Source organism: Aquarana catesbeiana, linkage group LG13 (genome assembly GCF_042186555.1).
Source record: "Aquarana catesbeiana isolate 2022-GZ linkage group LG13, ASM4218655v1, whole genome shotgun sequence".
Lineage (NCBI taxonomy): Eukaryota > Metazoa > Chordata > Amphibia > Anura > Ranidae > Aquarana > Aquarana catesbeiana.
Window position 1 is genome coordinate 164,801,401 of NC_133336.1, and position 17,926 is coordinate 164,819,326.

Below are 17,926 nucleotides of genomic sequence, written 5' to 3' on the forward strand. Positions count from 1 at the left end.
TTCCTCGTTTCCCATCTTGGCGCCGCCAAAGTCAAGAGGGTTGAGCGTGCCGTAAGAGATCGCCTACGGCCACATCACCCTGAAAGCGCCCGATCTCGTCTGATCTCGGAGGCTAAGCAGGGTCGGGCCTGGTTAGTACCTGGATGGGAGACCGCCTGGGAATACCAGGTGCCGTAGGCTTCTCTTTTTCTTGGAGTTCTGGACTTGCCCTGTTTTTTTCCTCGTTTCCCATCTTGGTGCTGCCAAAGTCAAGAGGGTTGAGCGTGCCGTAAGAGATCGCCTACGGCCACATCACCCTGAAAGCGCCCGATCTCGTCTGATCTCGGAGGCTAAGCAGGGTCGGGCCTGGTTAGTACCTGGATGGGAGACCGCCTGGGAATACCAGGTGCCGTAGGCTTCTTTTTTTGGGGGGCGTTCTGGACTTGCCCTGTTTTTTTTCCTCGTTTCCCATCTTGGCGCCGCCAAGGTCAAGAGGGTTGAGCGTGCCGTTAGAGATCGCCTACGGCCACATCACCCTGAAAGCGCCCGATCTCGTCTGATCTCGGAGGCTAAGCAGGGTCAGGCCTGGTTAGTACCTGGATGGGAGACCGCCTGGGAATACCAGGTGCCGTAGGCTTCTTTTTTTTGGGGGAGTTCTGGACTTGCCCTGTTTTTTTTCCTCGTTTCCCATCTTGGCGCCGCCAAGGTCAAGAGGGTTGAGCGTGCCGTTAGAGATCGCCTACGGCCACATCACCCTGAAAGCGCCCGATCTCGTCTGATCTCGGAGGCTAAGCAGGGTCGGGCCTGGTTAGTACCTGGATGGGAGACCGCCTGGGAATACCAGGTGCCGTAGGCTTCTTTTTTTGGGGGGCGTTCTGGACTTGCCCTGTTTTTTTTCCTCGTTTCCCATCTTGGCGCCGCCAAGGTCAAGAGGGTTGAGCGTGCCGTTAGAGATCGCCTACGGCCACATCACCCTGAAAGCGCCCGATCTCGTCTGATCTCGGAGGCTAAGCAGGGTCGGGCCTGGTTAGTACCTGGATGGGAGACCGCCTGGGAATACCAGGTGCCGTAGGCTTCTTTTTTTCTTGGATTTCTGGACTTGCCCTGTTTTTTTTCCTCGTTTCCCATCTTGGCGCCGCCAAAGTCAAGAGGGTTGAGCGTGCCGTAAGAGATCGCCTACGGCCACATCACCCTGAAAGCGCCCGATCTCGTCTGATCTCGGAGGCTAAGCAGGGTCGGGCCTGGTTAGTACCTGGATGGGAGACCGCCTGGGAATACCAGGTGCCGTAGGCTTCTTTTTTTCTTGGAGTTCTGGACTTGCCCTGTTTTTTTCCTCGTTTCCCATCTTGGTGCCGCCAAAGTCAAGAGGGTTGAGCGTGCCGTAAGAGATCGCCTACGGCCACATCACCCTGAAAGCGCCCGATCTCGTCTGATCTCGGAGGCTAAGCAGGGTCGGGCCTGGTTAGTACCTGGATGGGAGACCGCCTGGGAATACCAGGTGCCGTAGGCTTCTTTTTTTCTTGGATTTCTGGACTTGCCCTGTTTTTTTTCCTCGTTTCCCATCTTGGCGCCGCCAAGGTCAAGAGGGTTGAGCGTGCCGTTAGAGATCGCCTACGGCCACATCACCCTGAAAGCGCCCGATCTCGTCTGATCTCGGAGGCTAAGCAGGGTCGGGCCTGGTTAGTACCTGGATGGGAGACCGCCTGGGAATACCAGGTGCCGTAGGCTTCTTTTTTTGGGGGGCGTTCTGGACTTGCCCTGTTTTTTTTCCTCGTTTCCCATCTTGGCGCCGCCAAGGTCAAGAGGGTTGAGCGTGCCGTTAGAGATCGCCTACGGCCACATCACCCTGAAAGCGCCCGATCTCGTCTGATCTCGGAGGCTAAGCAGGGTCGGGCCTGGTTAGTACCTGGATGGGAGACCGCCTGGGAATACCAGGTGCCGTAGGCTTCTTTTTTTCTTGGATTTCTGGACTTGCCCTGTTTTTTTTCCTCGTTTCCCATCTTGGCGCCGCCAAAGTCAAGAGGGTTGAGCGTGCCGTAAGAGATCGCCTACGGCCACATCACCCTGAAAGCGCCCGATCTCGTCTGATCTCGGAGGCTAAGCAGGGTCGGGCCTGGTTAGTACCTGGATGGGAGACCGCCTGGGAATACCAGGTGCCGTAGGCTTCTTTTTTTCTTGGAGTTCTGGACTTGCCCTGTTTTTTTCCTCGTTTCCCATCTTGGTGCCGCCAAAGTCAAGAGGGTTGAGCGTGCCGTAAGAGATCGCCTACGGCCACATCACCCTGAAAGCGCCCGATCTCGTCTGATCTCGGAGGCTAAGCAGGGTCGGGCCTGGTTAGTACCTGGATGGGAGACCGCCTGGGAATACCAGGTGCCGTAGGCTTCTTTTTTTTGGGGGAGTTCTGGACTTGCCCTGTTTTTTTTCCTCGTTTCCCATCTTGGCGCCGCCAAGGTCAAGAGGGTTGAGCGTGCCGTTAGAGATCGCCTACGGCCACATCACCCTGAAAGCGCCCGATCTCGTCTGATCTCGGAGGCTAAGCAGGGTCGGGCCTGGTTAGTACCTGGATTGGAGACCGCCTGGGAATACCAGGTGCCGTAGGCTTCTTTTTTTGGGGGGCGTTCTGGACTTGCCCTGTTTTTTTTCCTCGTTTCCCATCTTGGCGCCGCCAAGGTCAAGAGGGTTGAGCGTGCCGTTAGAGATCGCCTACGGCCACATCACCCTGAAAGCGCCCGATCTCGTCTGATCTCGGAGGCTAAGCAGGGTCGGGCCTGGTTAGTACCTGGATGGGAGACCGCCTGGGAATACCAGGTGCCGTAGGCTTCTTTTTTTCTTGGATTTCTGGACTTGCCCTGTTTTTTTTCCTCGTTTCCCATCTTGGCGCCGCCAAAGTCAAGAGGGTTGAGCGTGCCGTAAGAGATCGCCTACGGCCACATCACCCTGAAAGCGCCCGATCTCGTCTGATCTCGGAGGCTAAGCAGGGTCGGGCCTGGTTAGTACCTGGATGGGAGACCGCCTGGGAATACCAGGTGCCGTAGGCTTCTTTTTTTTGGGGGAGTTCTGGACTTGCCCTGTTTTTTTTTCTCGTTTCCCATCTTGGCGCCGCCAAGGTCAAGAGGGTTGAGCGTGCCGTAAGAGATCGCCTACGGCCACATCACCCTGAAAGCGCCCGATCTCGTCTGATCTCGGAGGCTAAGCAGGGTCGGGCCTGGTTAGTACCTGGATGGGAGACCGCCTGGGAATACCAGGTGCCGTAGGCTTCTTTTTTTCTTGGATTTCTGGACTTGCCCTGTTTTTTTTCCTCGTTTCCCATCTTGGCGCCGCCAAAGTCAAGAGGGTTGAGCGTGCCGTAAGAGATCGCCTACGGCCACATCACCCTGAAAGCGCCCGATCTCGTCTGATCTCGGAGGCTAAGCAGGGTCGGGCCTGGTTAGTACCTGGATGGGAGACCGCCTGGGAATACCAGGTGCCGTAGGCTTCTCTTTTTCTTGGAGTTCTGGACTTGCCCTGTTTTTTTCCTCGTTTCCCATCTTGGTGCCGCCAAAGTCAAGAGGGTTGAGCGTGCCGTAAGAGATCGCCTACGGCCACATCACCCTGAAAGCGCCCGATCTCGTCTGATCTCGGAGGCTAAGCAGGGTCGGGCCTGGTTAGTACCTGGATGGGAGACCGCCTGGGAATACCAGGTGCCGTAGGCTTCTTTTTTTGGGGGGCGTTCTGGACTTGCCCTGTTTTTTTTCCTCGTTTCCCATCTTGGCGCCGCCAAGGTCAAGAGGGTTGAGCGTGCCGTTAGAGATCGCCTACGGCCACATCACCCTGAAAGCGCCCGATCTCGTCTGATCTCGGAGGCTAAGCAGGGTCGGGCCTGGTTAGTACCTGGATGGGAGACCGCCTGGGAATACCAGGTGCCGTAGGCTTCTTTTTTTTGGGGGAGTTCTGGACTTGCCCTGTTTTTTTTCCTCGTTTCCCATCTTGGCGCCGCCAAGGTCAAGAGGGTTGAGCGTGCCGTTAGAGATCGCCTACGGCCACATCACCCTGAAAGCGCCCGATCTCGTCTGATCTCGGAGGCTAAGCAGGGTCGGGCCTGGTTAGTACCTGGATGGGAGACCGCCTGGGAATACCAGGTGCCGTAGGCTTCTTTTTTTGGGGGGCGTTCTGGACTTGCCCTGTTTTTTTTCCTCGTTTCCCATCTTGGCGCCGCCAAGGTCAAGAGGGTTGAGCGTGCCGTTAGAGATCGCCTACGGCCACATCACCCTGAAAGCGCCCGATCTCGTCTGATCTCGGAGGCTAAGCAGGGTCGGGCCTGGTTAGTACCTGGATGGGAGACCGCCTGGGAATACCAGGTGCCGTAGGCTTCTTTTTTTCTTGGATTTCTGGACTTGCCCTGTTTTTTTTCCTCGTTTCCCATCTTGGCGCCGCCAAAGTCAAGAGGGTTGAGCGTGCCGTAAGAGATCGCCTACGGCCACATCACCCTGAAAGCGCCCGATCTCGTCTGATCTCGGAGGCTAAGCAGGGTCGGGCCTGGTTAGTACCTGGATGGGAGACCGCCTGGGAATACCAGGTGCCGTAGGCTTCTTTTTTTCTTGGAGTTCTGGACTTGCCCTGTTTTTTTCCTCGTTTCCCATCTTGGTGACGCCAAAGTCAAGAGGGTTGAGCGTGCCGTAAGAGATCGCCTACGGCCACATCACCCTGAAAGCGCCCGATCTCGTCTGATCTCGGAGGCTAAGCAGGGTCGGGCCTGGTTAGTACCTGGATGGGAGACCGCCTGGGAATACCAGGTGCCGTAGGCTTCTTTTTTTCTTGGATTTCTGGACTTGCCCTGTTTTTTTTCCTCGTTTCCCATCTTGGCGCCGCCAAAGTCAAGAGGGTTGAGCGTGCCGTAAGAGATCGCCTACGGCCACATCACCCTGAAAGCGCCCGATCTCGTCTGATCTCGGAGGCTAAGCAGGGTCGGGCCTGGTTAGTACCTGGATGGGAGACCGCCTGGGAATACCAGGTGCCGTAGGCTTCTTTTTTTTGGGGGAGTTCTGGACTTGCCCTGTTTTTTTTCCTCGTTTCCCATCTTGGCGCCGCCAAGGTCAAGAGGGTTGAGCGTGCCGTTAGAGATCGCCTACGGCCACATCACCCTGAAAGCGCCCGATCTCGTCTGATCTCGGAGGCTAAGCAGGGTCGGGCCTGGTTAGTACCTGGATGGGAGACCGCCTGGGAATACCAGGTGCCGTAGGCTTCTTTTTTTGGGGGGCGTTCTGGACTTGCCCTGTTTTTTTTCCTCGTTTCCCATCTTGGCGCCGCCAAGGTCAAGAGGGTTGAGCGTGCCGTTAGAGATCGCCTACCGCCACATCACCCTGAAAGCGCCCGATCTCGTCTGATCTCGGAGGCTAAGCAGGGTCGGGCCTGGTTAGTACCTGGATGGGAGACCGCCTGGGAATACCAGGTGCCGTAGGCTTCTTTTTTTCTTGGATTTCTGGACTTGCCCTGTTTTTTTTCCTCGTTTCCCATCTTGGCGCCGCCAAAGTCAAGAGGGTTGAGCGTGCCGTAAGAGATCGCCTACGGCCACATCACCCTGAAAGCGCCCGATCTCGTCTGATCTCGGAGGCTAAGCAGGGTCGGGCCTGGTTAGTACCTGGATGGGAGACCGCCTGGGAATACCAGGTGCCGTAGGCTTCTTTTTTTTGGGGGAGTTCTGGACTTGCCCTGTTTTTTTTCCTCGTTTCCCATCTTGGCGCCGCCAAGGTCAAGAGGGTTGAGCGTGCCATTAGAGATCGCCTACGGCCACATCACCCTGAAAGCGCCCGATCTCGTCTGATCTCGGAGGCTAAGCAGGGTCGGGCCTGGTTAGTACCTGGATGGGAGACCGCCTGGGAATACCAGGTGCCGTAGGCTTCTTTTTTTGGGGGGCGTTCTGGACTTGCCCTGTTTTTTTTCCTCGTTTCCCATCTTGGCGCCGCCAAGGTCAAGAGGGTTGAGCGTGCCGTTAGAGATCGCCTACGGCCACATCACCCTGAAAGCGCCCGATCTCGTCTGATCTCGGAGGCTAAGCAGGGTCGGGCCTGGTTAGTACCTGGATGGGAGACCGCCTGGGAATACCAGGTGCCGTAGGCTTCTTTTTTTCTTGGATTTCTGGACTTGCCCTGTTTTTTTTCCTCGTTTCCCATCTTGGCGCCGCCAAAGTCAAGAGGGTTGAGCGTGCCGTAAGAGATCGCCTACGGCCACATCACCCTGAAAGCGCCCGATCTCGTCTGATCTCGGAGGCTAAGCAGGGTCGGGCCTGGTTAGTACCTGGATGGGAGACCGCCTGGGAATACCAGGTGCCGTAGGCTTCTTTTTTTCTTGGAGTTCTGGACTTGCCCTGTTTTTTTCCTCGTTTCCCATCTTGGTGCCGCCAAAGTCAAGAGGGTTGAGCGTGCCGTAAGAGATCGCCTACGGCCACATCACCCTGAAAGCGCCCGATCTCGTCTGATCTCGGAGGCTAAGCAGGGTCGGGCCTGGTTAGTACCTGGATGGGAGACCGCCTGGGAATACCAGGTGCCGTAGGCTTCTCTTTTTCTTGGAGTTCTGGACTTGCCCTGTTTTTTTTCCTCGTTTCCCATCTTGGTGCCGCCAAAGTCAAGAGGGTTGAGCGTGCCGTAAGAGATCGCCTACGGCCACATCACCCTGAAAGCGCCCGATCTCGTCTGATCTCGGAGGCTAAGCAGGGTCGGGCCTGGTTAGTACCTGGATGGGAGACCGCCTGGGAATACCAGGTGCCGTAGGCTTCTTTTTTTGGGGGGCGTTCTGGACTTGCCCTGTTTTTTTTCCTCGTTTCCCATCTTGGCGCCGCCAAGGTCAAGAGGGTTGAGCGTGCCGTTAGAGATCGCCTACGGCCACATCACCCTGAAAGCGCCCGATCTCGTCTGATCTCGGAGGCTAAGCAGGGTCGGGCCTGGTTAGTACCTGGATGGGAGACCGCCTGGGAATACCAGGTGCCGTAGGCTTCTTTTTTTTGGGGGAGTTCTGGACTTGCCCTGTTTTTTTTCCTCGTTTCCCATCTTGGCGCCGCCAAGGTCAAGAGGGTTGAGCGTGCCGTTAGAGATCGCCTACGGCCACATCACCCTGAAAGCGCCCGATCTCGTCTGATCTCGGAGGCTAAGCAGGGTCGGGCCTGGTTAGTACCTGGATGGGAGACCGCCTGGGAATACCAGGTGCCGTAGGCTTCTTTTTTTGGGGGGCGTTCTGGACTTGCCCTGTTTTTTTTCCTCGTTTCCCATCTTGGCGCCGCCAAGGTCAAGAGGGTTGAGCGTGCCGTTAGAGATCGCCTACGGCCACATCACCCTGAAAGCGCCCGATCTCGTCTGATCTCGGAGGCTAAGCAGGGTCGGGCCTGGTTAGTACCTGGATGGGAGACCGCCTGGGAATACCAGGTGCCGTAGGCTTCTTTTTTTCTTGGATTTCTGGACTTGCCCTGTTTTTTTTCCTCGTTTCCCATCTTGGCGCCGCCAAAGTCAAGAGGGTTGAGCGTGCCGTAAGAGATCGCCTACGGCCACATCACCCTGAAAGCGCCCGATCTCGTCTGATCTCGGAGGCTAAGCAGGGTCGGGCCTGGTTAGTACCTGGATGGGAGACCGCCTGGGAATACCAGGTGCCGTAGGCTTCTTTTTTTCTTGGAGTTCTGGACTTGCCCTGTTTTTTTCCTCGTTTCCCATCTTGGTGCCGCCAAAGTCAAGAGGGTTGAGCGTGCCGTAAGAGATCGCCTACGGCCACATCACCCTGAAAGCGCCCGATCTCGTCTGATCTCGGAGGCTAAGCAGGGTCGGGCCTGGTTAGTACCTGGATGGGAGACCGCCTGGGAATACCAGGTGCCGTAGGCTTCTTTTTTTCTTGGATTTCTGGACTTGCCCTGTTTTTTTTCCTCGTTTCCCATCTTGGCGCCGCCAAAGTCAAGAGGGTTGAGCGTGCCGTAAGAGATCGCCTACGGCCACATCACCCTGAAAGCGCCCGATCTCGTCTGATCTCGGAGGCTAAGCAGGGTCGGGCCTGGTTAGTACCTGGATGGGAGACCGCCTGGGAATACCAGGTGCCGTAGGCTTCTTTTTTTTGGGGGAGTTCTGGACTTGCCCTGTTTTTTTTCCTCGTTTCCCATCTTGGCGCCGCCAAGGTCAAGAGGGTTGAGCGTGCCGTTAGAGATCGCCTACGGCCACATCACCCTGAAAGCGCCCGATCTCGTCTGATCTCGGAGGCTAAGCAGGGTCGGGCCTGGTTAGTACCTGGATGGGAGACCGCCTGGAAATACCAGGTGCCGTAGGCTTCTTTTTTTGGGGGGCGTTCTGGACTTGCCCTGTTTTTTTTCCTCGTTTCCCATCTTGGCGCCGCCAAGGTCAAGAGGGTTGAGCGTGCCGTTAGAGATCGCCTACGGCCACATCACCCTGAAAGCGCCCGATCTCGTCTGATCTCGGAGGCTAAGCAATGTCGGGCCTGGTTAGTACCTGGATGGGAGACCGCCTGGGAATACCAGGTGCCGTAGGCTTCTTTTTTTCTTGGATTTCTGGACTTGCCCTGTTTTTTTTCCTCGTTTCCCATCTTGGCGCCGCCAAAGTCAAGAGGGTTGAGCGTGCCGTAAGAGATCGCCTATGGCCACATCACCCTGAAAGCGCCCGATCTCGTCTGATCTCGGAGGCTAAGCAGGGTCGGGCCTGGTTAGTACCTGGATGGGAGACCGCCTGGGAATACCAGGTGCCGTAGGCTTCTTTTTTTTGGGGGAGTTCTGGACTTGCCCTGTTTTTTTTCCTCGTTTCCCATCTTGGCGCCGCCAAGGTCAAGAGGGTTGAGCGTGCCGTTAGAGATCGCCTACGGCCACATCACCCTGAAAGCGCCCGATCTCGTCTGATCTCGGAGGCTAAGCAGGGTCGGGCCTGGTTAGTACCTGGATGGGAGACCGCCTGGGAATACCAGGTGCCGTAGGCTTCTTTTTTTGGGGGGCGTTCTGGACTTGCCCTGTTTTTTTTCCTCGTTTCCCATCTTGGCGCCGCCAAGGTCAAGAGGGTTGAGCGTGCCGTTAGAGATCGCCTACGGCCACATCACCCTGAAAGCGCCCGATCTCGTCTGATCTCGGAGGCTAAGCAGGGTCGGGCCTGGTTAGTACCTGGATGGGAGACCGCCTGGGAATACCAGGTGCCGTAGGCTTCTTTTTTTCTTGGATTTCTGGACTTGCCCTGTTTTTTTTCCTCGTTTCCCATCTTGGCGCCGCCAAAGTCAAGAGGGTTGAGCGTGCCGTAAGAGATCGCCTACGGCCACATCACCCTGAAAGCGCCCGATCTCGTCTGATCTCGGAGGCTAAGCAGGGTCGGGCCTGGTTAGTACCTGGATGGGAGACCGCCTGGGAATACCAGGTGCCGTAGGCTTCTTTTTTTCTTGGAGTTCTGGACTTGCCCTGTTTTTTTCCTCGTTTCCCATCTTGGTGCCGCCAAAGTCAAGAGGGTTGAGCGTGCCGTAAGAGATCGCCTACGGCCACATCACCCTGAAAGCGCCCGATCTCGTCTGATCTCGGAGGCTAAGCAGGGTCGGGCCTGGTTAGTACCTGGATGGGAGACCGCCTGGGAATACCAGGTGCCGTAGGCTTCTTTTTTTCTTGGATTTCTGGACTTGCCCTGTTTTTTTTCCTCGTTTCCCATCTTGGCGCCGCCAAAGTCAAGAGGGTTGAGCGTGCCGTAAGAGATCGCCTACGGCCACATCACCCTGAAAGCGCCCGATCTCGTCTGATCTCGGAGGCTAAGCAGGGTCGGGCCTGGTTAGTACCTGGATGGGAGACCGCCTGGGAATACCAGGTGCCGTAGGCTTCTTTTTTTTGGGGGAGTTCTGGACTTGCCCTGTTTTTTTTCCTCGTTTCCCATCTTGGCGCCGCCAAGGTCAAGAGGGTTGAGCGTGCCGTTAGAGATCGCCTACGGCCACATCACCCTGAAAGCGCCCGATCTCGTCTGATCTCGGAGGCTAAGCAGGGTCGGGCCTGGTTAGTACCTGGATGGGAGACCGCCTGGGAATACCAGGTGCCGTAGGCTTCTTTTTTTCTTGGATTTCTGGACTTGCCCTGTTTTTTTTCCTCGTTTCCCATCTTGGCGCCGCCAAAGTCAAGAGGGATGAGCGTGCCGTAAGAGATCGCCTACGGCCACATCACCCTGAAAGCGCCCGATCTCGTCTGATCTCGGAGGCTAAGCAGGGTCGGGCCTGGTTAGTACCTGGATGGGAGACCGCCTGGGAATACCAGGTGCCGTAGGCTTCTTTTTTTTTGGGGGAGTTCTGGACTTGCCCTGTTTTTTTTCCTCGTTTCCCATCTTGGCGCCGCCAAGGTCAAGAGGGTTGAGCGTGCCGTAAGAGATCGCCTACGGCCACATCACCCTGAAAGCACCCGATCTCGTCTGATCTCGGAGGCTAAGCAGGGTCGGGCCTGGTTAGTACCTGGATGGGAGACCGCCTGGGAATACCAGGTGCCGTAGGCTTCTTTTTTTCTTGGATTTCTGGACTTGCCCTGTTTTTTTTCCTCGTTTCCCATCTTGGCGCCGCCAAAGTCAAGAGGGTTGAGCGTGCCGTAAGAGATCGCCTACGGCCACATCACCCTGAAAGCGCCCGATCTCGTCTGATCTCGGAGGCTAAGCAGGGTCGGGCCTGGTTAGTACCTGGATGGGAGACCGCCTGGGAATACCAGGTGCCGTAGGCTTCTCTTTTTCTTGGAGTTCTGGACTTGCCCTGTTTTTTTCCTCGTTTCCCATCTTGGTGCCGCCAAAGTCAAGAGGGTTGAGCGTGCCGTAAGAGATCGCCTACGGCCACATCACCCTGAAAGCGCCCGATCTCGTCTGATCTCGGAGGCTAAGCAGGGTCGGGCCTGGTTAGTACCTGGATGGGAGACCGCCTGGGAATACCAGGTGCCGTAGGCTTCTTTTTTTTGGGGGAGTTCTGGACTTGCCCTGTTTTTTTTCCTCGTTTCCCATCTTGGCGCCGCCAAGGTCAAGAGGGTTGAGCGTGCCGTTAGAGATTGCCTACGGCCACATCACCCTGAAAGCGCCCGATCTCGTCTGATCTCGGAGGCTAAGCAGGGTCGGGCCTGGTTAGTACCTGGATGGGAGACCGCCTGGGAATACCAGGTGCCGTAGGCTTCTTTTTTTGGGGGGCGTTCTGGACTTGCCCTGTTTTTTTTCCTCGTTTCCCATCTTGGCGCCGCCAAGGTCAAGAGGGTTGAGCGTGCCGTTAGAGATCGCCTACGGCCACATCACCCTGAAAGCGCCCGATCTCGTCTGATCTCGGAGGCTAAGCAGGGTCGGGCCTGGTTAGTACCTGGATGGGAGACCGCCTGGGAATACCAGGTGCCGTAGGCTTCTTTTTTTCTTGGATTTCTGGACTTGCCCTGTTTTTTTTCCTCGTTTCCCATCTTGGCGCCGCCAAAGTCAAGAGGGTTGAGCGTGCCGTAAGAGATCGCCTACGGCCACATCACCCTGAAAGCGCCCGATCTCGTCTGATCTCGGAGGCTAAGCAGGGTCGGGCCTGGTTAGTACCTGGATGGGAGACCGCCTGGGAATACCAGGTGCCGTAGGCTTCTTTTTTTCTTGGAGTTCTGGACTTGCCCTGTTTTTTTCCTCGTTTCCCATCTTGGTGCCGCCAAAGTCAAGAGGGTTGAGCGTGCCGTAAGAGATCGCCTACGGCCACATCACCCTGAAAGCGCCCGATCTCGTCTGATCTCGGAGGCTAAGCAGGGTCGGGCCTGGTTAGTACCTGGATGGGAGACCGCCTGGGAATACCAGGTGCCGTAGGCTTCTTTTTTTCTTGGATTTCTGGACTTGCCCTGTTTTTTTTCCTCGTTTCCCATCTTGGCGCCGCCAAAGTCAAGAGGGTTGAGCGTGCCGTAAGAGATCGCCTACGGCCACATCACCCTGAAAGCGCCCGATCTCGTCTGATCTCGGAGGCTAAGCAGGGTCGGGCCTGGTTAGTACCTGGATGGGAGACCGCCTGGGAATACCAGGTGCCGTAGGCTTCTTTTTTTTGGGGGAGTTCTGGACTTGCCCTGTTTTTTTTCCTCGTTTCCCATCTTGGCGCCGCCAAGGTCAAGAGGGTTGAGCGTGCCGTTAGAGATCGCCTACGGCCACATCACCCTGAAAGCGCCCGATCTCGTCTGATCTCGGAGGCTAAGCAGGGTCGGGCCTGGTTAGTACCTGGATGGGAGACCGCCTGGGAATACCAGGTGCCGTAGGCTTCTTTTTTTCTTGGATTTCTGGACTTGCCCTGTTTTTTTTCCTCGTTTCCCATCTTGGCGCCGCCAAAGTCAAGAGGGTTGAGCGTGCCGTAAGAGATCGCCTACGGCCACATCACCCTGAAAGCGCCCGATCTCGTCTGATCTCGGAGGCTAAGCAGGGTCGGGCCTGGTTAGTACCTGGATGGGAGACCGCCTGGGAATACCAGGTGCCGTAGGCTTCTTTTTTTCTTGGAGTTCTGGACTTGCCCTGTTTTTTTCCTCGTTTCCCATCTTGGTGCCGCCAAAGTCAAGAGGGTTGAGCGTGCCGTAAGAGATCGCCTACGGCCACATCACCCTGAAAGCGCCCGATCTCGTCTGATCTCGGAGGCTAAGCAGGGTCGGGCCTGGTTAGTACCTGGATGGGAGACCGCCTGGGAATACCAGGTGCCGTAGGCTTCTTTTTTTCTTGGATTTCTGGACTTGCCCTGTTTTTTTTCCTCGTTTCCCATCTTGGCGCCGCCAAAGTCAAGAGGGTTGAGCGTGCCGTAAGAGATCGCCTACGGCCACATCACCCTGAAAGCGCCCGATCTCGTCTGATCTCGGAGGCTAAGCAGGGTCGGGCCTGGTTAGTACCTGGATGGGAGACCGCCTGGGAATACCAGGTGCCGTAGGCTTCTTTTTTTTGGGGGAGTTCTGGACTTGCCCTGTTTTTTTTCCTCGTTTCCCATCTTGGCGCCGCCAAGGTCAAGAGGGTTGAGCGTGCCGTTAGAGATCGCCTACGGCCACATCACCCTGAAAGCGCCCGATCTCGTCTGATCTCGGAGGCTAAGCAGGGTCGGGCCTGGTTAGTACCTGGATGGGAGACCGCCTGGGAATACCAGGTGCCGTAGGCTTCTTTTTTTGGGGGGCGTTCTGGACTTGCCCTGTTTTTTTTCCTCGTTTCCCATCTTGGCGCCGCCAAGGTCAAGAGGGTTGAGCGTGCCGTTAGAGATCGCCTACGGCCACATCACCCTGAAAGCGCCCGATCTCGTCTGATCTCGGAGGCTAAGCTGGGTCGGGCCTGGTTAGTACCTGGATGGGAGACCGCCTGGGAATACCAGGTGCCGTAGGCTTCTTTTTTTCTTGGATTTCTGGACTTGCCCTGTTTTTTTTCCTCGTTTCCCATCTTGGCGCCGCCAAAGTCAAGAGGGTTGAGCGTGCCGTAAGAGATCGCCTACGGCCACATCACCCTGAAAGCGCCCGATCTCGTCTGATCTCGGAGGCTAAGCAGGGTCGGGCCTGGTTAGTACCTGGATGGGAGACCGCCTGGGAATACCAGGTGCCGTAGGCTTCTTTTTTTCTTGGAGTTCTGGACTTGCCCTGTTTTTTTCCTCGTTTCCCATCTTGGTGCCGCCAAAGTCAAGAGGGTTGAGCGTGCCGTAAGAGATCGCCTACGGCCACATCACCCTGAAAGCGCCCGATCTCGTCTGATCTCGGAGGCTAAGCAGGGTCGGGCCTGGTTAGTACCTGGATGGGAGACCGCCTGGGAATACCAGGTGCCGTAGGCTTCTTTTTTTCTTGGATTTCTGGACTTGCCCTGTTTTTTTTCCTCGTTTCCCATCTTGGCGCCGCCAAAGTCAAGAGGGTTGAGCGTGCCGTAAGAGATCGCCTACGGCCACATCACCCTGAAAGCGCCCGATCTCGTCTGATCTCGGAGGCTAAGCAGGGTCGGGCCTGGTTAGTACCTGGATGGGAGACCGCCTGGGAATACCAGGTGCCGTAGGCTTCTCTTTTTCTTGGAGTTCTGGACTTGCCCTGTTTTTTTCCTCGTTTCCCATCTTGGTGCCGCCAAAGTCAAGAGGGTTGAGCGTGCCGTAAGAGATCGCCTACGGCCACATCACCCTGAAAGCGCCCGATCTCGTCTGATCTCGGAGGCTAAGCAGGGTCGGGCCTGGTTAGTACCTGGATGGGAGACCGCCTGGGAATACCAGGTGCCGTAGGCTTCTTTTTTTGGGGGGCGTTCTGGACTTGCCCTGTTTTTTTTCCTCGTTTCCCATCTTGGCGCCGCCAAGGTCAAGAGGGTTGAGCGTGCCGTTAGAGATCGCCTACGGCCACATCACCCTGAAAGCGCCCGATCTCGTCTGATCTCGGAGGCTAAGCAGGGTCGGGCCTGGTTAGTACCTGGATGGGAGACCGCCTGGGAATACCAGGTGCCGTAGGCTTCTTTTTTTTGGGGGAGTTCTGGACTTGCCCTGTTTTTTTTCCTCGTTTCCCATCTTGGCGCCGCCAAGGTCAAGAGGGTTGAGCGTGCCGTTAGAGATCGCCTACGGCCACATCACCCTGAAAGCGCCCGATCTCGTCTGATCTCGGAGGCTAAGCAGGGTCGGGCCTGGTTAGTACCTGGATGGGAGACCGCCTGGGAATACCAGGTGCCGTAGGCTTCTTTTTTTGGGGGGCGTTCTGGACTTGCCCTGTTTTTTTTCCTCGTTTCCCATCTTGGCGCCGCCAAGGTCAAGAGGGTTGAGCGTGCCGTTAGAGATCGCCTACGGCCACATCACCCTGAAAGCGCCCGATCTCGTCTGATCTCGGAGGCTAAGCAGGGTCGGGCCTGGTTAGTACCTGGATGGGAGACCGCCTGGGAATACCAGGTGCCGTAGGCTTCTTTTTTTCTTGGATTTCTGGACTTGCCCTGTTTTTTTTCCTCGTTTCCCATCTTGGCGCCGCCAAAGTCAAGAGGGTTGAGCGTGCCGTAAGAGATCGCCTACGGCCACATCACCCTGAACGCGCCCGATCTCGTCTGATCTCGGAGGCTAAGCAGGGTCGGGCCTGGTTAGTACCTGGATGGGAGACCGCCTGGGAATACCAGGTGCCGTAGGCTTCTTTTTTTCTTGGAGTTCTGGACTTGCCCTGTTTTTTTCCTCGTTTCCCATCTTGGTGCCGCCAAAGTCAAGAGGGTTGAGCGTGCCGTAAGAGATCGCCTACGGCCACATCACCCTGAAAGCGCCCGATCTCGTCTGATCTCGGAGGCTAAGCAGGGTCGGGCCTGGTTAGTACCTGGATGGGAGACCGCCTGGGAATACCAGGTGCCGTAGGCTTCTTTTTTTCTTGGATTTCTGGACTTGCCCTGTTTTTTTTCCTCGTTTCCCATCTTGGCGCCGCCAAAGTCAAGAGGGTTGAGCGTGCCGTAAGAGATCGCCTACGGCCACATCACCCTGAAAGCGCCCGATCTCGTCTGATCTCGGAGGCTAAGCAGGGTCGGGCCTGGTTAGTACCTGGATGGGAGACCGCCTGGGAATACCAGGTGCCGTAGGCTTCTTTTTTTGGGGGGCGTTCTGGACTTGCCCTGTTTTTTTTCCTCGTTTCCCATCTTGGCGCCGCCAAGGTCAAGAGGGTTGAGCGTGCCGTTAGAGATCGCCTACGGCCACATCACCCTGAAAGCGCCCGATCTCGTCTGATCTCGGAGGCTAAGCAGGGTCGGGCCTGGTTAGTACCTGGATGGGAGACCGCCTGGGAATACCAGGTGCCGTAGGCTTCTTTTTTTTGGGGGAGTTCTGGACTTGCCCTGTTTTTTTTCCTCGTTTCCCATCTTGGCGCCGCCAAGGTCAAGAGGGTTGAGCGTGCCGTTAGAGATTGCCTACGGCCACATCACCCTGAAAGCGCCCGATCTCGTCTGATCTCGGAGGCTAAGCAGGGTCGGGCCTGGTTAGTACCTGGATGGGAGACCGCCTGGGAATACCAGGTGCCGTAGGCTTCTTTTTTTGGGGGGCGTTCTGGACTTGCCCTGTTTTTTTTCCTCGTTTCCCATCTTGGCGCCGCCAAGGTCAAGAGGGTTGAGCGTGCCGTTAGAGATCGCCTACGGCCACATCACCCTGAAAGCGCCCGATCTCGTCTGATCTCGGAGGCTAAGCAGGGTCGGGCCTGGTTAGTACCTGGATGGGAGACCGCCTGGGAATACCAGGTGCCGTAGGCTTCTTTTTTTCTTGGATTTCTGGACTTGCCCTGTTTTTTTTCCTCGTTTCCCATCTTGGCGCCGCCAAAGTCAAGAGGGTTGAGCGTGCCGTAAGAGATCGCCTACGGCCACATCACCCTGAAAGCGCCCGATCTCGTCTGATCTCGGAGGCTAAGCAGGGTCGGGCCTGGTTAGTACCTGGATGGGAGACCGCCTGGGAATACCAGGTGCCGTAGGCTTCTTTTTTTCTTGGAGTTCTGGACTTGCCCTGTTTTTTTCCTCGTTTCCCATCTTGGTGCCGCCAAAGTCAAGAGGGTTGAGCGTGCCGTAAGAGATCGCCTACGGCCACATCACCCTGAAAGCGCCCGATCTCGTCTGATCTCGGAGGCTAAGCAGGGTCGGGCCTGGTTAGTACCTGGATGGGAGACCGCCTGGGAATACCAGGTGCCGTAGGCTTCTTTTTTTCTTGGATTTCTGGACTTGCCCTGTTTTTTTTCCTCGTTTCCCATCTTGGCGCCGCCAAAGTCAAGAGGGTTGAGCGTGCCGTAAGAGATCGCCTACGGCCACATCACCCTGAAAGCGCCCGATCTCGTCTGATCTCGGAGGCTAAGCAGGGTCGGGCCTGGTTAGTACCTGGATGGGAGACCGCCTGGGAATACCAGGTGCCGTAGGCTTCTTTTTTTTGGGGGAGTTCTGGACTTGCCCTGTTTTTTTTCCTCGTTTCCCATCTTGGCGCCGCCAAGGTCAAGAGGGTTGAGCGTGCCATTAGAGATCGCCTACGGCCACATCACCCTGAAAGCGCCCGATCTCGTCTGATCTCGGAGGCTAAGCAGGGTCGGGCCTGGTTAGTACCTGGATGGGAGACCGCCTGGGAATACCAGGTGCCGTAGGCTTCTTTTTTTGGGGGGCGTTCTGGACTTGCCCTGTTTTTTTTCCTCGTTTCCCATCTTGGCGCCGCCAAGGTCAAGAGGGTTGAGCGTGCCGTTAGAGATCGCCTACGGCCACATCACCCTGAAAGCGCCCGATCTCGTCTGATCTCGGAGGCTAAGCAGGGTCGGGCCTGGTTAGTACCTGGATGGGAGACCGCCTGGGAATACCAGGTGCCGTAGGCTTCTTTTTTTCTTGGATTTCTGGACTTGCCCTGTTTTTTTTCCTCGTTTCCCATCTTGGCGCCGCCAAAGTCAAGAGGGTTGAGCGTGCCGTAAGAGATCGCCTACGGCCACATCACCCTGAAAGCGCCCGATCTCGTCTGATCTCGGAGGCTAAGCAGGGTCGGGCCTGGTTAGTACCTGGATGGGAGACCGCCTGGGAATACCAGGTGCCGTAGGCTTCTTTTTTTCTTGGAGTTCTGGACTTGCCCTGTTTTTTTCCTCGTTTCCCATCTTGGTGCCGCCAAAGTCAAGAGGGTTGAGCGTGCCGTAAGAGATCGCCTACGGCCACATCACCCTGAAAGCGCCCGATCTCGTCTGATCTCGGAGGCTAAGCAGGGTCGGGCCTGGTTAGTACCTGGATGGGAGACCGCCTGGGAATACCAGGTGCCGTAGGCTTCTTTTTTTCTTGGATTTCTGGACTTGCCCTGTTTTTTTTCCTCGTTTCCCATCTTGGCGCCGCCAAAGTCAAGAGGGTTGAGCGTGCCGTAAGAGATCGCCTACGGCCACATCACCCTGAAAGCGCCCGATCTCGTCTGATCTCGGAGGCTAAGCAGGGTCGGGCCTGGTTAGTACCTGGATGGGAGACCGCCTGGGAATACCAGGTGCCGTAGGCTTCTCTTTTTCTTGGAGTTCTGGACTTGCCCTGTTTTTTTCCTCGTTTCCCATCTTGGTGCCGCCAAA

The 17,926-nt window shown here is 56.4% G+C and overlaps 82 non-coding genes across 82 annotated transcripts; all 82 read left to right on the top strand.

Moving 5' to 3' along the window:
* The first annotated feature begins 61 nt into the window (after positions 1–61).
* On the top strand, positions 62–180 carry LOC141118914 (5S ribosomal RNA). Its single transcript, XR_012238270.1, has one exon. It is a non-coding gene; the product is annotated as a 5S ribosomal RNA (ribosomal RNA).
* Positions 181–278: 98 nt separating this feature from the next.
* On the top strand, positions 279–397 carry LOC141118915 (5S ribosomal RNA). Its single transcript, XR_012238272.1, has one exon. It is a non-coding gene; the product is annotated as a 5S ribosomal RNA (ribosomal RNA).
* A 100-nt stretch (positions 398–497) lies between these two features.
* LOC141120370 (5S ribosomal RNA) lies at positions 498–616 on the top strand. The gene has a single exon (XR_012239693.1). It is a non-coding gene; the product is annotated as a 5S ribosomal RNA (ribosomal RNA).
* Positions 617–716: 100 nt separating this feature from the next.
* LOC141118916 (5S ribosomal RNA) lies at positions 717–835 on the top strand. The gene has a single exon (XR_012238273.1). It is a non-coding gene; the product is annotated as a 5S ribosomal RNA (ribosomal RNA).
* Positions 836–935: 100 nt separating this feature from the next.
* LOC141118917 (5S ribosomal RNA) lies at positions 936–1,054 on the top strand. Its single transcript, XR_012238274.1, has one exon. It is a non-coding gene; the product is annotated as a 5S ribosomal RNA (ribosomal RNA).
* Positions 1,055–1,153: 99 nt separating this feature from the next.
* On the top strand, positions 1,154–1,272 carry LOC141118918 (5S ribosomal RNA). The gene has a single exon (XR_012238275.1). It is a non-coding gene; the product is annotated as a 5S ribosomal RNA (ribosomal RNA).
* Positions 1,273–1,370: 98 nt separating this feature from the next.
* Positions 1,371–1,489, top strand: LOC141118919 (5S ribosomal RNA). Its single transcript, XR_012238276.1, has one exon. It is a non-coding gene; the product is annotated as a 5S ribosomal RNA (ribosomal RNA).
* Positions 1,490–1,588: 99 nt separating this feature from the next.
* Positions 1,589–1,707, top strand: LOC141118922 (5S ribosomal RNA). The gene has a single exon (XR_012238278.1). It is a non-coding gene; the product is annotated as a 5S ribosomal RNA (ribosomal RNA).
* Positions 1,708–1,807: 100 nt separating this feature from the next.
* On the top strand, positions 1,808–1,926 carry LOC141118923 (5S ribosomal RNA). The gene has a single exon (XR_012238279.1). It is a non-coding gene; the product is annotated as a 5S ribosomal RNA (ribosomal RNA).
* Positions 1,927–2,025: 99 nt separating this feature from the next.
* LOC141118924 (5S ribosomal RNA) lies at positions 2,026–2,144 on the top strand. The gene has a single exon (XR_012238280.1). It is a non-coding gene; the product is annotated as a 5S ribosomal RNA (ribosomal RNA).
* Positions 2,145–2,242: 98 nt separating this feature from the next.
* Positions 2,243–2,361, top strand: LOC141118925 (5S ribosomal RNA). Its single transcript, XR_012238281.1, has one exon. It is a non-coding gene; the product is annotated as a 5S ribosomal RNA (ribosomal RNA).
* Positions 2,362–2,461: 100 nt separating this feature from the next.
* Positions 2,462–2,580, top strand: LOC141120493 (5S ribosomal RNA). The gene has a single exon (XR_012239811.1). It is a non-coding gene; the product is annotated as a 5S ribosomal RNA (ribosomal RNA).
* A 100-nt stretch (positions 2,581–2,680) lies between these two features.
* On the top strand, positions 2,681–2,799 carry LOC141118926 (5S ribosomal RNA). The gene has a single exon (XR_012238282.1). It is a non-coding gene; the product is annotated as a 5S ribosomal RNA (ribosomal RNA).
* A 99-nt stretch (positions 2,800–2,898) lies between these two features.
* Positions 2,899–3,017, top strand: LOC141118928 (5S ribosomal RNA). The gene has a single exon (XR_012238284.1). It is a non-coding gene; the product is annotated as a 5S ribosomal RNA (ribosomal RNA).
* A 100-nt stretch (positions 3,018–3,117) lies between these two features.
* LOC141118929 (5S ribosomal RNA) lies at positions 3,118–3,236 on the top strand. Its single transcript, XR_012238285.1, has one exon. It is a non-coding gene; the product is annotated as a 5S ribosomal RNA (ribosomal RNA).
* A 99-nt stretch (positions 3,237–3,335) lies between these two features.
* Positions 3,336–3,454, top strand: LOC141118930 (5S ribosomal RNA). Its single transcript, XR_012238286.1, has one exon. It is a non-coding gene; the product is annotated as a 5S ribosomal RNA (ribosomal RNA).
* Positions 3,455–3,552: 98 nt separating this feature from the next.
* On the top strand, positions 3,553–3,671 carry LOC141118931 (5S ribosomal RNA). Its single transcript, XR_012238287.1, has one exon. It is a non-coding gene; the product is annotated as a 5S ribosomal RNA (ribosomal RNA).
* Positions 3,672–3,771: 100 nt separating this feature from the next.
* Positions 3,772–3,890, top strand: LOC141118932 (5S ribosomal RNA). The gene has a single exon (XR_012238288.1). It is a non-coding gene; the product is annotated as a 5S ribosomal RNA (ribosomal RNA).
* A 100-nt stretch (positions 3,891–3,990) lies between these two features.
* Positions 3,991–4,109, top strand: LOC141118934 (5S ribosomal RNA). The gene has a single exon (XR_012238290.1). It is a non-coding gene; the product is annotated as a 5S ribosomal RNA (ribosomal RNA).
* Positions 4,110–4,209: 100 nt separating this feature from the next.
* Positions 4,210–4,328, top strand: LOC141118935 (5S ribosomal RNA). The gene has a single exon (XR_012238291.1). It is a non-coding gene; the product is annotated as a 5S ribosomal RNA (ribosomal RNA).
* Positions 4,329–4,427: 99 nt separating this feature from the next.
* Positions 4,428–4,546, top strand: LOC141118936 (5S ribosomal RNA). The gene has a single exon (XR_012238292.1). It is a non-coding gene; the product is annotated as a 5S ribosomal RNA (ribosomal RNA).
* Positions 4,547–4,644: 98 nt separating this feature from the next.
* Positions 4,645–4,763, top strand: LOC141118937 (5S ribosomal RNA). The gene has a single exon (XR_012238293.1). It is a non-coding gene; the product is annotated as a 5S ribosomal RNA (ribosomal RNA).
* A 99-nt stretch (positions 4,764–4,862) lies between these two features.
* Positions 4,863–4,981, top strand: LOC141118938 (5S ribosomal RNA). Its single transcript, XR_012238294.1, has one exon. It is a non-coding gene; the product is annotated as a 5S ribosomal RNA (ribosomal RNA).
* Positions 4,982–5,081: 100 nt separating this feature from the next.
* LOC141118939 (5S ribosomal RNA) lies at positions 5,082–5,200 on the top strand. Its single transcript, XR_012238295.1, has one exon. It is a non-coding gene; the product is annotated as a 5S ribosomal RNA (ribosomal RNA).
* A 100-nt stretch (positions 5,201–5,300) lies between these two features.
* On the top strand, positions 5,301–5,419 carry LOC141120429 (5S ribosomal RNA). The gene has a single exon (XR_012239750.1). It is a non-coding gene; the product is annotated as a 5S ribosomal RNA (ribosomal RNA).
* Positions 5,420–5,518: 99 nt separating this feature from the next.
* LOC141118940 (5S ribosomal RNA) lies at positions 5,519–5,637 on the top strand. The gene has a single exon (XR_012238296.1). It is a non-coding gene; the product is annotated as a 5S ribosomal RNA (ribosomal RNA).
* Positions 5,638–5,737: 100 nt separating this feature from the next.
* Positions 5,738–5,856, top strand: LOC141118941 (5S ribosomal RNA). Its single transcript, XR_012238297.1, has one exon. It is a non-coding gene; the product is annotated as a 5S ribosomal RNA (ribosomal RNA).
* A 100-nt stretch (positions 5,857–5,956) lies between these two features.
* LOC141118942 (5S ribosomal RNA) lies at positions 5,957–6,075 on the top strand. Its single transcript, XR_012238298.1, has one exon. It is a non-coding gene; the product is annotated as a 5S ribosomal RNA (ribosomal RNA).
* Positions 6,076–6,174: 99 nt separating this feature from the next.
* LOC141118943 (5S ribosomal RNA) lies at positions 6,175–6,293 on the top strand. Its single transcript, XR_012238299.1, has one exon. It is a non-coding gene; the product is annotated as a 5S ribosomal RNA (ribosomal RNA).
* A 98-nt stretch (positions 6,294–6,391) lies between these two features.
* LOC141118945 (5S ribosomal RNA) lies at positions 6,392–6,510 on the top strand. Its single transcript, XR_012238301.1, has one exon. It is a non-coding gene; the product is annotated as a 5S ribosomal RNA (ribosomal RNA).
* Positions 6,511–6,609: 99 nt separating this feature from the next.
* On the top strand, positions 6,610–6,728 carry LOC141118946 (5S ribosomal RNA). Its single transcript, XR_012238303.1, has one exon. It is a non-coding gene; the product is annotated as a 5S ribosomal RNA (ribosomal RNA).
* A 100-nt stretch (positions 6,729–6,828) lies between these two features.
* On the top strand, positions 6,829–6,947 carry LOC141118947 (5S ribosomal RNA). Its single transcript, XR_012238304.1, has one exon. It is a non-coding gene; the product is annotated as a 5S ribosomal RNA (ribosomal RNA).
* Positions 6,948–7,047: 100 nt separating this feature from the next.
* Positions 7,048–7,166, top strand: LOC141118948 (5S ribosomal RNA). Its single transcript, XR_012238305.1, has one exon. It is a non-coding gene; the product is annotated as a 5S ribosomal RNA (ribosomal RNA).
* A 100-nt stretch (positions 7,167–7,266) lies between these two features.
* Positions 7,267–7,385, top strand: LOC141118949 (5S ribosomal RNA). The gene has a single exon (XR_012238306.1). It is a non-coding gene; the product is annotated as a 5S ribosomal RNA (ribosomal RNA).
* Positions 7,386–7,484: 99 nt separating this feature from the next.
* LOC141118950 (5S ribosomal RNA) lies at positions 7,485–7,603 on the top strand. The gene has a single exon (XR_012238307.1). It is a non-coding gene; the product is annotated as a 5S ribosomal RNA (ribosomal RNA).
* A 98-nt stretch (positions 7,604–7,701) lies between these two features.
* Positions 7,702–7,820, top strand: LOC141118951 (5S ribosomal RNA). Its single transcript, XR_012238308.1, has one exon. It is a non-coding gene; the product is annotated as a 5S ribosomal RNA (ribosomal RNA).
* A 99-nt stretch (positions 7,821–7,919) lies between these two features.
* Positions 7,920–8,038, top strand: LOC141118953 (5S ribosomal RNA). The gene has a single exon (XR_012238309.1). It is a non-coding gene; the product is annotated as a 5S ribosomal RNA (ribosomal RNA).
* Positions 8,039–8,138: 100 nt separating this feature from the next.
* Positions 8,139–8,257, top strand: LOC141120303 (5S ribosomal RNA). Its single transcript, XR_012239627.1, has one exon. It is a non-coding gene; the product is annotated as a 5S ribosomal RNA (ribosomal RNA).
* A 100-nt stretch (positions 8,258–8,357) lies between these two features.
* Positions 8,358–8,476, top strand: LOC141120537 (5S ribosomal RNA). Its single transcript, XR_012239853.1, has one exon. It is a non-coding gene; the product is annotated as a 5S ribosomal RNA (ribosomal RNA).
* A 99-nt stretch (positions 8,477–8,575) lies between these two features.
* Positions 8,576–8,694, top strand: LOC141119973 (5S ribosomal RNA). Its single transcript, XR_012239306.1, has one exon. It is a non-coding gene; the product is annotated as a 5S ribosomal RNA (ribosomal RNA).
* A 100-nt stretch (positions 8,695–8,794) lies between these two features.
* LOC141118954 (5S ribosomal RNA) lies at positions 8,795–8,913 on the top strand. The gene has a single exon (XR_012238310.1). It is a non-coding gene; the product is annotated as a 5S ribosomal RNA (ribosomal RNA).
* A 100-nt stretch (positions 8,914–9,013) lies between these two features.
* LOC141118955 (5S ribosomal RNA) lies at positions 9,014–9,132 on the top strand. Its single transcript, XR_012238311.1, has one exon. It is a non-coding gene; the product is annotated as a 5S ribosomal RNA (ribosomal RNA).
* Positions 9,133–9,231: 99 nt separating this feature from the next.
* LOC141118957 (5S ribosomal RNA) lies at positions 9,232–9,350 on the top strand. The gene has a single exon (XR_012238313.1). It is a non-coding gene; the product is annotated as a 5S ribosomal RNA (ribosomal RNA).
* Positions 9,351–9,448: 98 nt separating this feature from the next.
* On the top strand, positions 9,449–9,567 carry LOC141118958 (5S ribosomal RNA). The gene has a single exon (XR_012238314.1). It is a non-coding gene; the product is annotated as a 5S ribosomal RNA (ribosomal RNA).
* A 99-nt stretch (positions 9,568–9,666) lies between these two features.
* LOC141118959 (5S ribosomal RNA) lies at positions 9,667–9,785 on the top strand. Its single transcript, XR_012238315.1, has one exon. It is a non-coding gene; the product is annotated as a 5S ribosomal RNA (ribosomal RNA).
* Positions 9,786–9,885: 100 nt separating this feature from the next.
* Positions 9,886–10,004, top strand: LOC141118960 (5S ribosomal RNA). The gene has a single exon (XR_012238316.1). It is a non-coding gene; the product is annotated as a 5S ribosomal RNA (ribosomal RNA).
* Positions 10,005–10,103: 99 nt separating this feature from the next.
* LOC141118961 (5S ribosomal RNA) lies at positions 10,104–10,222 on the top strand. Its single transcript, XR_012238317.1, has one exon. It is a non-coding gene; the product is annotated as a 5S ribosomal RNA (ribosomal RNA).
* A 101-nt stretch (positions 10,223–10,323) lies between these two features.
* On the top strand, positions 10,324–10,442 carry LOC141119737 (5S ribosomal RNA). Its single transcript, XR_012239071.1, has one exon. It is a non-coding gene; the product is annotated as a 5S ribosomal RNA (ribosomal RNA).
* Positions 10,443–10,541: 99 nt separating this feature from the next.
* On the top strand, positions 10,542–10,660 carry LOC141118962 (5S ribosomal RNA). Its single transcript, XR_012238318.1, has one exon. It is a non-coding gene; the product is annotated as a 5S ribosomal RNA (ribosomal RNA).
* A 98-nt stretch (positions 10,661–10,758) lies between these two features.
* Positions 10,759–10,877, top strand: LOC141118963 (5S ribosomal RNA). Its single transcript, XR_012238319.1, has one exon. It is a non-coding gene; the product is annotated as a 5S ribosomal RNA (ribosomal RNA).
* A 100-nt stretch (positions 10,878–10,977) lies between these two features.
* On the top strand, positions 10,978–11,096 carry LOC141118964 (5S ribosomal RNA). The gene has a single exon (XR_012238320.1). It is a non-coding gene; the product is annotated as a 5S ribosomal RNA (ribosomal RNA).
* A 100-nt stretch (positions 11,097–11,196) lies between these two features.
* LOC141118965 (5S ribosomal RNA) lies at positions 11,197–11,315 on the top strand. The gene has a single exon (XR_012238321.1). It is a non-coding gene; the product is annotated as a 5S ribosomal RNA (ribosomal RNA).
* Positions 11,316–11,414: 99 nt separating this feature from the next.
* On the top strand, positions 11,415–11,533 carry LOC141118966 (5S ribosomal RNA). Its single transcript, XR_012238322.1, has one exon. It is a non-coding gene; the product is annotated as a 5S ribosomal RNA (ribosomal RNA).
* Positions 11,534–11,631: 98 nt separating this feature from the next.
* Positions 11,632–11,750, top strand: LOC141118969 (5S ribosomal RNA). Its single transcript, XR_012238324.1, has one exon. It is a non-coding gene; the product is annotated as a 5S ribosomal RNA (ribosomal RNA).
* Positions 11,751–11,849: 99 nt separating this feature from the next.
* Positions 11,850–11,968, top strand: LOC141118970 (5S ribosomal RNA). Its single transcript, XR_012238325.1, has one exon. It is a non-coding gene; the product is annotated as a 5S ribosomal RNA (ribosomal RNA).
* A 100-nt stretch (positions 11,969–12,068) lies between these two features.
* Positions 12,069–12,187, top strand: LOC141118971 (5S ribosomal RNA). The gene has a single exon (XR_012238326.1). It is a non-coding gene; the product is annotated as a 5S ribosomal RNA (ribosomal RNA).
* Positions 12,188–12,286: 99 nt separating this feature from the next.
* LOC141118972 (5S ribosomal RNA) lies at positions 12,287–12,405 on the top strand. Its single transcript, XR_012238327.1, has one exon. It is a non-coding gene; the product is annotated as a 5S ribosomal RNA (ribosomal RNA).
* A 98-nt stretch (positions 12,406–12,503) lies between these two features.
* LOC141118973 (5S ribosomal RNA) lies at positions 12,504–12,622 on the top strand. The gene has a single exon (XR_012238328.1). It is a non-coding gene; the product is annotated as a 5S ribosomal RNA (ribosomal RNA).
* A 99-nt stretch (positions 12,623–12,721) lies between these two features.
* On the top strand, positions 12,722–12,840 carry LOC141118974 (5S ribosomal RNA). The gene has a single exon (XR_012238329.1). It is a non-coding gene; the product is annotated as a 5S ribosomal RNA (ribosomal RNA).
* Positions 12,841–12,940: 100 nt separating this feature from the next.
* Positions 12,941–13,059, top strand: LOC141118975 (5S ribosomal RNA). Its single transcript, XR_012238330.1, has one exon. It is a non-coding gene; the product is annotated as a 5S ribosomal RNA (ribosomal RNA).
* Positions 13,060–13,159: 100 nt separating this feature from the next.
* On the top strand, positions 13,160–13,278 carry LOC141120163 (5S ribosomal RNA). The gene has a single exon (XR_012239491.1). It is a non-coding gene; the product is annotated as a 5S ribosomal RNA (ribosomal RNA).
* Positions 13,279–13,377: 99 nt separating this feature from the next.
* LOC141118976 (5S ribosomal RNA) lies at positions 13,378–13,496 on the top strand. Its single transcript, XR_012238331.1, has one exon. It is a non-coding gene; the product is annotated as a 5S ribosomal RNA (ribosomal RNA).
* A 98-nt stretch (positions 13,497–13,594) lies between these two features.
* On the top strand, positions 13,595–13,713 carry LOC141118977 (5S ribosomal RNA). Its single transcript, XR_012238332.1, has one exon. It is a non-coding gene; the product is annotated as a 5S ribosomal RNA (ribosomal RNA).
* Positions 13,714–13,812: 99 nt separating this feature from the next.
* LOC141118978 (5S ribosomal RNA) lies at positions 13,813–13,931 on the top strand. Its single transcript, XR_012238333.1, has one exon. It is a non-coding gene; the product is annotated as a 5S ribosomal RNA (ribosomal RNA).
* Positions 13,932–14,029: 98 nt separating this feature from the next.
* On the top strand, positions 14,030–14,148 carry LOC141118980 (5S ribosomal RNA). The gene has a single exon (XR_012238335.1). It is a non-coding gene; the product is annotated as a 5S ribosomal RNA (ribosomal RNA).
* Positions 14,149–14,248: 100 nt separating this feature from the next.
* LOC141118981 (5S ribosomal RNA) lies at positions 14,249–14,367 on the top strand. Its single transcript, XR_012238336.1, has one exon. It is a non-coding gene; the product is annotated as a 5S ribosomal RNA (ribosomal RNA).
* A 100-nt stretch (positions 14,368–14,467) lies between these two features.
* LOC141118982 (5S ribosomal RNA) lies at positions 14,468–14,586 on the top strand. Its single transcript, XR_012238337.1, has one exon. It is a non-coding gene; the product is annotated as a 5S ribosomal RNA (ribosomal RNA).
* Positions 14,587–14,686: 100 nt separating this feature from the next.
* On the top strand, positions 14,687–14,805 carry LOC141118983 (5S ribosomal RNA). The gene has a single exon (XR_012238338.1). It is a non-coding gene; the product is annotated as a 5S ribosomal RNA (ribosomal RNA).
* Positions 14,806–14,904: 99 nt separating this feature from the next.
* LOC141119923 (5S ribosomal RNA) lies at positions 14,905–15,023 on the top strand. Its single transcript, XR_012239256.1, has one exon. It is a non-coding gene; the product is annotated as a 5S ribosomal RNA (ribosomal RNA).
* A 98-nt stretch (positions 15,024–15,121) lies between these two features.
* On the top strand, positions 15,122–15,240 carry LOC141118984 (5S ribosomal RNA). The gene has a single exon (XR_012238339.1). It is a non-coding gene; the product is annotated as a 5S ribosomal RNA (ribosomal RNA).
* Positions 15,241–15,339: 99 nt separating this feature from the next.
* LOC141118986 (5S ribosomal RNA) lies at positions 15,340–15,458 on the top strand. The gene has a single exon (XR_012238341.1). It is a non-coding gene; the product is annotated as a 5S ribosomal RNA (ribosomal RNA).
* Positions 15,459–15,558: 100 nt separating this feature from the next.
* On the top strand, positions 15,559–15,677 carry LOC141118987 (5S ribosomal RNA). The gene has a single exon (XR_012238342.1). It is a non-coding gene; the product is annotated as a 5S ribosomal RNA (ribosomal RNA).
* A 100-nt stretch (positions 15,678–15,777) lies between these two features.
* On the top strand, positions 15,778–15,896 carry LOC141118988 (5S ribosomal RNA). Its single transcript, XR_012238343.1, has one exon. It is a non-coding gene; the product is annotated as a 5S ribosomal RNA (ribosomal RNA).
* A 100-nt stretch (positions 15,897–15,996) lies between these two features.
* LOC141118989 (5S ribosomal RNA) lies at positions 15,997–16,115 on the top strand. The gene has a single exon (XR_012238344.1). It is a non-coding gene; the product is annotated as a 5S ribosomal RNA (ribosomal RNA).
* Positions 16,116–16,214: 99 nt separating this feature from the next.
* Positions 16,215–16,333, top strand: LOC141118990 (5S ribosomal RNA). Its single transcript, XR_012238345.1, has one exon. It is a non-coding gene; the product is annotated as a 5S ribosomal RNA (ribosomal RNA).
* A 98-nt stretch (positions 16,334–16,431) lies between these two features.
* LOC141118992 (5S ribosomal RNA) lies at positions 16,432–16,550 on the top strand. Its single transcript, XR_012238347.1, has one exon. It is a non-coding gene; the product is annotated as a 5S ribosomal RNA (ribosomal RNA).
* Positions 16,551–16,649: 99 nt separating this feature from the next.
* Positions 16,650–16,768, top strand: LOC141118993 (5S ribosomal RNA). The gene has a single exon (XR_012238348.1). It is a non-coding gene; the product is annotated as a 5S ribosomal RNA (ribosomal RNA).
* Positions 16,769–16,868: 100 nt separating this feature from the next.
* LOC141118994 (5S ribosomal RNA) lies at positions 16,869–16,987 on the top strand. Its single transcript, XR_012238349.1, has one exon. It is a non-coding gene; the product is annotated as a 5S ribosomal RNA (ribosomal RNA).
* Positions 16,988–17,087: 100 nt separating this feature from the next.
* LOC141118995 (5S ribosomal RNA) lies at positions 17,088–17,206 on the top strand. The gene has a single exon (XR_012238350.1). It is a non-coding gene; the product is annotated as a 5S ribosomal RNA (ribosomal RNA).
* Positions 17,207–17,305: 99 nt separating this feature from the next.
* LOC141118996 (5S ribosomal RNA) lies at positions 17,306–17,424 on the top strand. Its single transcript, XR_012238351.1, has one exon. It is a non-coding gene; the product is annotated as a 5S ribosomal RNA (ribosomal RNA).
* A 98-nt stretch (positions 17,425–17,522) lies between these two features.
* LOC141118997 (5S ribosomal RNA) lies at positions 17,523–17,641 on the top strand. The gene has a single exon (XR_012238352.1). It is a non-coding gene; the product is annotated as a 5S ribosomal RNA (ribosomal RNA).
* Positions 17,642–17,740: 99 nt separating this feature from the next.
* On the top strand, positions 17,741–17,859 carry LOC141118998 (5S ribosomal RNA). Its single transcript, XR_012238353.1, has one exon. It is a non-coding gene; the product is annotated as a 5S ribosomal RNA (ribosomal RNA).
* The last annotated feature ends 67 nt before the right edge of the window (positions 17,860–17,926 follow it).